Genomic DNA, 9,881 nt, shown 5'->3' on the forward strand with positions numbered 1-9,881 from the left:
CCCCCCCCCCCCCCCCCCCAAATGTAGAGCACGTGATATGGATGATACAGAAGCGACACACAAGACAATATATAGATAATAGAGGCTAGCATCAACATAAATTGCTTTCATTCTAAGGTGCTTTAGTGTTAAATGTTCTTACCCCATGCTCTGTATCTACTGCTCTTTCCCTTATGTCCTGTTCTCTCACTATGCAGTTCTAAATTTATAGTGAAAATTCTTACCAATAAAATGCTTATTAAACTGTAAGCTCATGTCTTTGTTTTGCTTTTTTCTCTTAAATAAGTCTTTTGTTCTGGTAGCTTGTAAGTGGGTGTACACTTACAGACACGTGTCCAGACTGTACAAAACCATGTTTCACTTTACAGGGAGGTCCATGGTGTGAATACTGGAATTCTCTACACCTACAAACTTTCCAGAGCAATTATCAGTGACGCTTTGCTCTGTTCTCCAGCAGAAATCAAGAACTGTAGCCTGTGAGGTTAGCATTTGACTCGCCTTTGTTTTGATTTGTATACTTCAGGCTGAAAGTATCAGCCTGATTCTAGTCTGTTACATCTAGAGTAGCTCCTATGAAATCAGCGAAGTAACTTTGTGTTTACATAAGGATGCCTGAGGCTGGAGACAGGTGCAAATAATCGCATCTCCTTATTCCCTGAATATTTTTTAACTGAGTTGAATGCCTCAGCTCAATACTTTTATTTGATCTATGTAGTGCTTGTCGAGATTTCCATTTTCATGCAATGTTGTCAGATCTCAACTGTATACATTTTAAGATTTAGAAATAAATGGACTATGAAGTCTGTGCTGTTGTGTGTTACTCCTAGCCTAAATGCAACTGGGCCCAGGAAGGTGCTTTATTATTTATAAATATTTACTTTACATAGAATCTTCCTAATTAGCATAACCAATAATTTTTATACAACACCGGTGATCTCTCCCTCTCAACAAAACATTGAATAGCAGAGTGATGGGAATATACTATCTTGAATTTACTAGTACACTGGGAATTAAAATTAATTTTTTTCATAAGGAATTTTTTTATTGCAAAACACTAACCTTGATTTCTCTCTGTGGGTGTTTTACTTTATAATTCACAACACTCAGCAGTTTGGGTCTCCACTGGTCATTTGCGTAAATTAGCCACATTGTGCTGTATTAAAAATCGGGAAAATGAGAGAAATCCATCCCGAACAGTTAATGTATGTGTTTTTGATGCACCTAATGGAGTCCGAAGTAGTTGCTTCATGATCCAGTCCTCAAGAAAACATCTGTATTTGATCCCACATGCTTTGGAGCTAGGTTCATTTAGCCAGTAATAGGCTTCCCTGTAGATACTGCACTCACTGGAGTGTGCGCTGGGTAGGGGTGGACAGGGCAAGATCTTAGGAGATGCACCCATACACCCCTGCATGCCAGAGAGGCCAGCTCTGCACCACTGTGGAAGGGCAGGGCCCTCTCTACACCCTGCGCAGCAGAACAGATCTAGTCTCCACAACACTTGCCTTTGCTGAGCCTTTGGCAAGGAAACAGACTTTGCCTCATCTACAGAATCTTTATATTGCATCCTATGACTATGTACAAACTACTAATCACAGCCACAGTGCATGTGTTTGGCCATATGTCCATTTACGTATTTTGTTCCTTTCTTCTTTGTTGAATTAATTACCCTGGACAGAAGTCAGAACTTGTGGGCAGTTCTGTCCTTCCTTCATCCTCCTCAAACTGTAACTGAAAGCTCCCCCTGCTGGTACACTGGCTGACCCAGATGCTGCTGCCTCCCCACTGTCTGCCTCCAGAGAGAACAGAAGAGGAAGCTCTTCCTTTTCTTTTCTCCAGCTTGGTCTTTGTCTGGAAGGGGGAGAAGATCTTAATGAAAATGGTCTGGGGACCCCATGCCCACTGATAGATTTCGCAGCCCTTATCAGTGGTTGCAGTGTCTGAGTGGCCCTCAGACATCGAAATCCAATTGTGCCAGCTCCCATTTACAGTGCCTTCCATTGCTATGTAGCTTCCATCTGCTGTTTCAGAGCAGGGACGTACCCCAGCAGTGTGAACGAATCCTGCATCCCCTCACACTGCTCTGCACATGCAGCAATCTGACTGCTGGTGGAAGAGGGATGCGTCAAGCAGGATTTAGGGAGGGATGCGCTGCCTTGGTTGCATAGGAGTGCAGAGGTGAGGCAGAAACAGGTTGGTGGATATGCCATTATATAGACCCTATGGTCAGCAATACCCTATATACCAAGGGTGGGCAAACTACAGCCCACGGGCTGGATCCGGGCTGCGGGATTGCCATCCCCATGGCACCGCAGGCCCTGCGCCACTCCCGGAAGCACCACTTCCCTCTGGCCCTGGGATGGGGGGCAGAGGGCTCCATGCAGTAGGGGGCTCAGGGCAGGGGGTTGGGTTCCCTGTTCCCGGTCAATGGGAGCTTTGGGGGAGGTACCCACAGGTGAGGGCTGCGCGTGGAGCCTTCCACCCCCACTCCCCTAGGGGCTGCAGGGATGTGGTGCTGGCCGCTTCCGGGAGCAGCGTGGGGCCACGACAGGTAGACATCCTGCCTTAGCCCCGCCGCATGCTGCTGCCACCCCGGAGCCACTCCAGGTAAGCAGCACTGGGCTGGAGCCTGCACCCCAAACCTCTCTGGTACCCAACCCCCTCCCCCTGAGCCCCCTGCTGCACCCTGCACCCTCTCCAGTACCCAACCCCCTCCCCTGCTGCACCCTGCACCCTTCCACACCCCAATCCCCCTGCCCTGCACCACCCTGCCCTGAGCCCTCTCATACACCCTGCACCACTCCTGAGCCCCCCTTCCCTGGCCCTGCATGCAATTTCCCCACCCAGATATGGCCCTCAGGCTAAAAAGTTTGCCCACCCCTGCCATAGACAGAACGACATAGTAGACAAACTTTTCCCTAGTTACCAAGAAGATTTTAGCCTTTACACCTGTGTGGCTCTCCTGGTGTTCATTCAGAAATAGGAATGGCAGAAATCACATTTGGACAGTCTTACAAAGCATTTAATTACATGCTTAACTCTTAAATATTTTCATTACGTACTTATTGCTTAGTCTTTGCAGGATCAGAGCCTTAGACTGTGAGCTTTTTGGGTCAGTGCTATATGAATAATAATACCATGAAAGCAGCTGGCTCAAAATCAGAGGCAGGCTCTGTCTTCAAGCTGATGCTCCATATTCTTGTTTATATCCTTTCCTCTTGTGGAGAGAGACCAATGTTTTATTCAATATACCATCTGTCCCAGTGTATCTGAGCACTGTGCTTGAAACAGTAACAACTAAACTGGAGCTAAACCCAATGGCCCACAGGGAAGTAGCCTCTCTGCTAATGGGAACTCCCTTGTTTGCTGTCTCGCTCTGTTGCAACATCTTGTTTGCTCGGGTTCTGCCTAAATAGTATTTGCAAAGGCCTGTTGCTGAAAAAGAGGTGGAGTTGAGGGAAACAGATATGACCATAACCATTCACCTAGCAGGCTAGTTCAGCTACAGGTACTAGGCTCTGTAAATTTCCAGCTGTCAGCTGCCTTTAAAAAGCCTTTTTTCCTGGTGTTATATGGATTTCTGTGTTGCCAGCTGAAGATTTCATTACAAGTTTTGTGGTGGTTGGTGTCTCTCCATAAATCCCTGACTCTTGGAGGCATGTGACTACCTGAGAATCTCTCCTTTCCTTTTTTTTTTTTTTTTTTTTTCAAAAGGAACTTTCCAGCTCCCATCGTTATGAAAATGCTTAAAGGCACCAAGACCAGAGGGCAAATAAAAACAATTATTTTTAAGCAATAATGCGTTTCTGAGGGCTGGCTTGTGATTTTTTTGAATGCTTGGGATTGGCAGTATGGGGCTTAGCATGAACATGAGAGATGGAATGTTTGAGACTGGGCTACAGAGTGTTCTTAGATTTGGCTTTAGTATCCGAGGCCTACCTGCAAAACCTCAAACTTTGTGCTACTTTCCAGATATAAACTTGATAATGCTCAAGAGCAGATGGTCAAAATGATCAAGAGTGGGTGCCCATAGCTAGACTCCTAAAACCAAATATACCCACTGATATAAGTGATTGGATTTTTCAGAGCTGCTGAGTGCCTGTAGCTCCCCCAGACTTCAATTGTATTTGTGGGTGTTCAGCACTCTGGAAAATCAGGCTACCATTAATTATGTGTTTGGACGAGGACTTAGGAGCCTAACTTTGGGCACTGAGGACTTTTGTGATGTCAGTGGTGGACTGTGGGGCCCCACTGTAGCACGCATCCATATGACTCCACTGCAGCTCTTAATTCTGTTCTCACAGTGGCTTTTCAACATATTTTAAATTGCCTTGCATATGTAATAGTTGTAACCTGTCATTTTCCTGGTCTAAAATGATGCGTTCTTTCGAATCTCATTCAGGAAATGCCTGAATTCTCTTTGCTACTGGATAGACCCCTGCAAATGCAAAAACAAAGGTTATTCATATACAGTAATGCCTTCAGGCTCCAACTGAGGTCCAGGCTGCATTGTGCTAGGCTCTGTCCCATGCACAGGGTAAGATTTTCAAAGGCAAATAAATGGCCGTAGGGCCGAGCTTCCATAAAAGGCAGTGAGTTGGGTGGCTAACATCTGTGCCTTTGAAGATCTCCAGGACTCCCCCCCCAAACCACCAGGAACTCTCACTCCACATAGACAGGACAGTCAGGTGATACACTATTATCCCCATTTTACAGATAGGCAACTGAGGTACAGAAAAATTAAGTGATTTACCTGAGGGGTGGTCACATGAAGTCCATTAAAAGAATTATATTGATGTGTGCTCTCTTTCCCTCCCTCCCTCCCTCTTCTCTCTCATAAGAATGGCCCTACTGAGTCAGACCAAAGGTCCATCTAGCCCAGTATCCTGTCTTCTGACAGTGGCCGGTGCCAGGTGCCCCAGAGGGAATGAACAGAACAGGTAATCATCAAGTGATCCATCCCATCACTCATTCACAGCTTCTGGCAAACAGAGGCTAACGACACCATTCCCGCCCATCCTGGCTAATAGCCATTGATGGACCTGTCCTCCATGAATTTATCTAGTTCTTTTTTGAACACTGTTATAATCTTGGCCTTCACAACATCCTCCGGCAAGGAGTTCCACAGGTCAACTGTGCATTGTGTGAGAAAATACTTCCTTTTATTTGTTTTAAACCTGCTGCCTATTAATTTCATTTGGTGACCCCTAGTTCTTGTGTTATGAGAAGTAGTAAAAAACACTTCCTTATCTACTTTCTCTACACCAGTAATGATTTTATAGACCTCAATCATATCTCCCCTTAGCCGTCTCTTTTCCAAGCTGAAAAGTCCCAGTCTTATTAATCTCTCCTCATACGGAAGCTGTTCCATACCCCTAATAATTTTTGTTGCCCTTTTCTGAACCTTTTCCAATTCCCATATATCTTTTTTGAGACGGGGCGACCACATCTGCAGACAGTATTCAAGATGTGGGTATACCATGGATTTATATAGAGGCAACATGATATTTTCTGTCCTATTATCTATCCCTTTCTTAATTATTCCCAGCATTCTGTTTGCTTTTTTGACTGCTGCTACACATTGAGTGGATGTTTTCAGAGAACTATCCACAATGACTCCAAGATCTCCTTCTTGAGTGGTAACAGCTAATTTAGCCCCCATCATTTTATATGTATAATTGGGATTATGCTTTTCAATGTGCATTACCTTGCATTTATCAACATTAAATTTCATCTGCCATTTTGTTGCCCAGTCACTTAATTTTGAGAGATCCTTTTGTAGCTCTTCGCAGTCTGCCTGGGTCTTAACTATCTTTAGTAATTTTGTATCATCTGCAGATTTTGCCATCTCATGCCTCTCTGTCCCATGCAGGACATAGGGCCTTCAGCGCTGCCTTCAATCTTTGCTGCAGTCTTAGCTTCTTCCCATGTCATTTGGATAGCTTTCTATTGTGCATTTCCACTGTATTCTTGGAAGTGGAAGAATACACTATATCCTTCCACTCATCACCTCTTGCCCTGAGGGTTCCAGTCTAATGCCTGTCTTATGTTGTTTGGGTCTTTCCTCCATGTGTGTCTTAGCCCTCTCCATTTTGATGGGCTGCATTGTTTAAATCTGATTAATACTAATATTTTATATTACTAGGGTGACCAGATGTCCTGATTTTTGGGTCTTTTTCTTATATAGGCTCCTATTACCCCCCACCCCCAACCTGATTTTTCACACTTGCTGTCTGGTCACCCTATATATTACTAATAGTTGTTATTATAAATATTAATAGTAATTAATGTCGTCTCTCTGGCATGGCAGAGTGCTAGGCATTCTCCACAAAATAGCTATCATATGAGTTTTAACCAGATGCCTCTTTAAGCCCACAGCTTTCTGTAGCAGCCATTTAGAAACTATTGATTTCACAAAGTAAGGCTGGTGTGGAAGTGAGCAGTCCCTTTCCTTAAGAAGAGTCTTGTGTCTTCCAAACTGAGCCACTAGATGGTGGAAAAACACAAGCAATGCATATAGAAACCAGAAAGTGTATTTTCTTCAGTGTGTGTTTTCTGGACTGTAATGTCTGATTAAAGCGCTTGTGTTGGTTAAGTTATTTAGCCCAAATAAAGAGGAAAAGCCCTCACAAAGCAAAACTGATATGAGCAGAACAAGCGCTCAAATTTCTTTTCTTTTTTCTTTCTGTAGCTGCTCTTCAAGATTAAGGCAATATAAGACAATTTAATTTTCGAGTGGCTTTCATATAACATCTGTTCCAAAATGATTTATAGAGTTAGATAGTGCAGTTAGAAATCTAAAATAACGATGAAAGCAGCAGGAGAAAGTAACAGAGAGAGTGGGCAAGCAGAAGAGATGTTTTCACGTCAAATGGAAGGTCAACGAGGTGGAGAGATACAGACAGGAGCTGCAGAACTGAAGATTGCTGTACCAAGAGTAGCTGGATTGTGTGAAGAAACTCAGGAAGCTGATGACAAGTAGAGGGAAGATGACATCATCTTCTGGCCAAGGTGCTGGACTGGGTCTCTATTTTTGGCTCTGCTGCAGGATTCTTGTGTGACCATGGACAAGTCACTCCATGCCTCAGTTCCCTGTCTCTGAAATGGGACTAATATGACTTTTCTGTGTCTTAGTCTGTTTAGAATGGAAACTCTTTGGAGCGGCATTTTCTGAATGTTTAGTTCTTAGCTGTACAATCTTTTTGGTATGTAATAGCCTAGGATATTTTAAAAAAAAAAAGAAAATATGGAAAAAAGTTTAACATACCCATAAAAAGAAGCTTCCTTTTTTTAGGTTTTCAGATGTCTGCTGGCTTGCAAAAACTGCTAATATTGCATTAAAATCCATCACCTGGGACTCTTTGACTAGGCAGCAGTGGACCACTCTGTCCCATGTCAGGATACGTGCAAAAGGGAGCCCATCTCATTCTCAGCTTACAAGATCCTTTGGAAAGTGTCTCTGTCCTACAAAGTTTAGGAAATGTATAGAGATCCACCAGAATAAAGCTTACTCTTGGAAACCTTGCAGAATATAATGCTGCCCCCTCTATCCCCTCTGCACCATCCAAGATGGAGTCTTGCCTAACCCCCGGGCATATTAGTGTTATATTTTTGGTCCCTCGTGAATTTAGTTGCAAAGCTCTTTGGGGCAGGGATTATCTTTGTTCTGTGTTTACATGTGCCTGGCACAATGGGATCCTGTCTCTAATGGGGGCTTTGAAGCGCTACGGCAATACAAATGGGCCTGTGTAGTGCAGCTTTCCTTACCTGCAGACTTTTCAAGCTTAGCAAGAAACTGCTTTCTACATCTGTTGCTCATCGCAGCCAGTTTTCACTGCAACACTCAAAAGACATGTCTCTGTAGTACAGGACTAGCTGCGTGCTACATTTCAAATCCCTAGCTGCTTCAGCTGTAGAGCTGTTCACAATAAAGGTCCCAAGAATATTTTATAATAGGGGTAGGGGTAGTTATACCCATTCTCCTTGTACTCCACAACTGGCCGGACGTTTTTTGACCTTTAAAACGTCTATCCTTTGGGCCAATACCAAGCCTAGAACATCTGAGCCCAAAAATGAGCTCTGAGTGGCTGGAAACAGGGTTAGAAAAGAAAGTTTGGGGCAGCCTGAGCAGTGCTAGTTGCTGTTTCTGCTCAAGCAGTGCAGGCAATAGGCTTAGCAGTTTCCCAAATAGTCCATTAACTAGAAAGGATGGGCTGAAGGTTCTGGCCTGGGACTTTAGAGTTTTAGCTTCAATTCCCAATTCTGCCACAGACTTCATGTGTAAGCTTGGGCAAGTCACTTCATTTCCCTGTGCCTCAGGTCCCCCATTTGTTTAACAGGGTTGATGATAAAACTCCCTTTCTCTGTCTTGTCGATTTAGACTGTAAGCTCGTCAGGGCAGGCGCTGTCTGACTGAGTGTTTGTGCAGCACGTAGCACAGTGGGGCTCTGATCTTGGTTGAAGCTTCCAGGGGTGTCTACAATGACAAATAACAGTCCATTGGGTGTAACTGAGAAGTAGCCTGGGGGTTGGAATGTTGGATTTGTGGCTCTGTGGGTTGGTGGGTTTGTGCACGCCAAAGGAGTGTGTTATTTGGGAACAATAATTTTAAAAGGGAGTGTTGACGTTCTACTTCCATGTTTTAAATACATTTTAACTGTGCTGATTTTTAGATGGAAGATGTTCAGTTTAGGAGCTGCTTTGCCCAAATTCATAGCAAGTATTTCTCCTGGCAGATCTGACCATCAGGACCTGTATCTTTTTTTCTCAAGCCTGTGTGTACAGCAGCAGATCTCTTGAGAGTGTCATTCCTATCAGACCATGTGTGATAAGGCAGGGACTCTCAATGCATGGATTTAATGTCTGGCGCCTACGTCCTCACAGATCTAGTTTTAAATATCTTCCATGTTGCATCTATTGGATAAGAGAGGGGGGAGACTATTGGGGGATATTTGCCCTTCTATCTACTCAGAAAAAAAATTAAAGGTAAATCAGTTTCATGTCTTTTGAGTGACATTCATCCTGGCGCAGGGGGTTCAATAATGCCTTGAGCTGGCCCTCTGCACAAGGGTGAATTTCACTCACCACAAATTGGGTCAGGAGAATTAGTCTGAGAGCTAAAAAAAGTAAGAATCCTGCACCTAACCCAAGACTTTTTGCTCATTTCTGGAAACAAATCTCAGCTCAAGGTTCTAAATTGTTTGGTTAACTGTCCCTCCCCATCTTTCTTTTTCATTTCGATGTACCTCTCTAGTGGCTAGAAGCAGAACAACTGAAATTCCATAAGAGAGACTCTTGTTGTTGTTTGTCCAGCCAACCTTTGAAATGCCAGGATATTTGGATGAACATGTGATCTTTTGAGAACAAATCCTGAACTCTGTACCTTGCCCCCCAAAAGTTGTCCCTTTAAATCTTTAAAATGGGATACTGTGCCTAGAGCAGGTAAGAACAATATTGTTCCCACAACATGTCTGTGTCGTGAGCTCCTCTGCAAAGGTGCTGAAATGTCTCCGCCCCTTGTTTGCTTTTCTTCAACCTTTCTTTTAAAGATCGTCCTCAAAGGCCACAGCATATGAAAACTTCCTGACAGGTTAAGAAAGCAAAAGCAGATGCTGAAAGGACAAAACAATCCCCAAATAAATCAATACCTATATTTCTGACTGTTTTAAAACCAATTGCTTTAGGTGCCACTATTGTGAATCACTTCTTGGTCTGATCAATACCCCTTGGCAGCCGTACAGCTATTCAGATAAGCTATCAGTGGAACTAACTGTTGTTGAAACCAGACCTGTTTGATCTGTAAGGCAGGGGTGTTTTTGTTTTTCTTCTGTTAGTGGCATAGAATGGCTTCAGTTAAATTTGACTTGTGCCAGGCTTTGCTC

The sequence above is a fragment of the Natator depressus genome, chromosome 9 (genome assembly GCF_965152275.1).
Source record: "Natator depressus isolate rNatDep1 chromosome 9, rNatDep2.hap1, whole genome shotgun sequence".
Classification (NCBI taxonomy): domain Eukaryota; kingdom Metazoa; phylum Chordata; order Testudines; family Cheloniidae; genus Natator; species Natator depressus.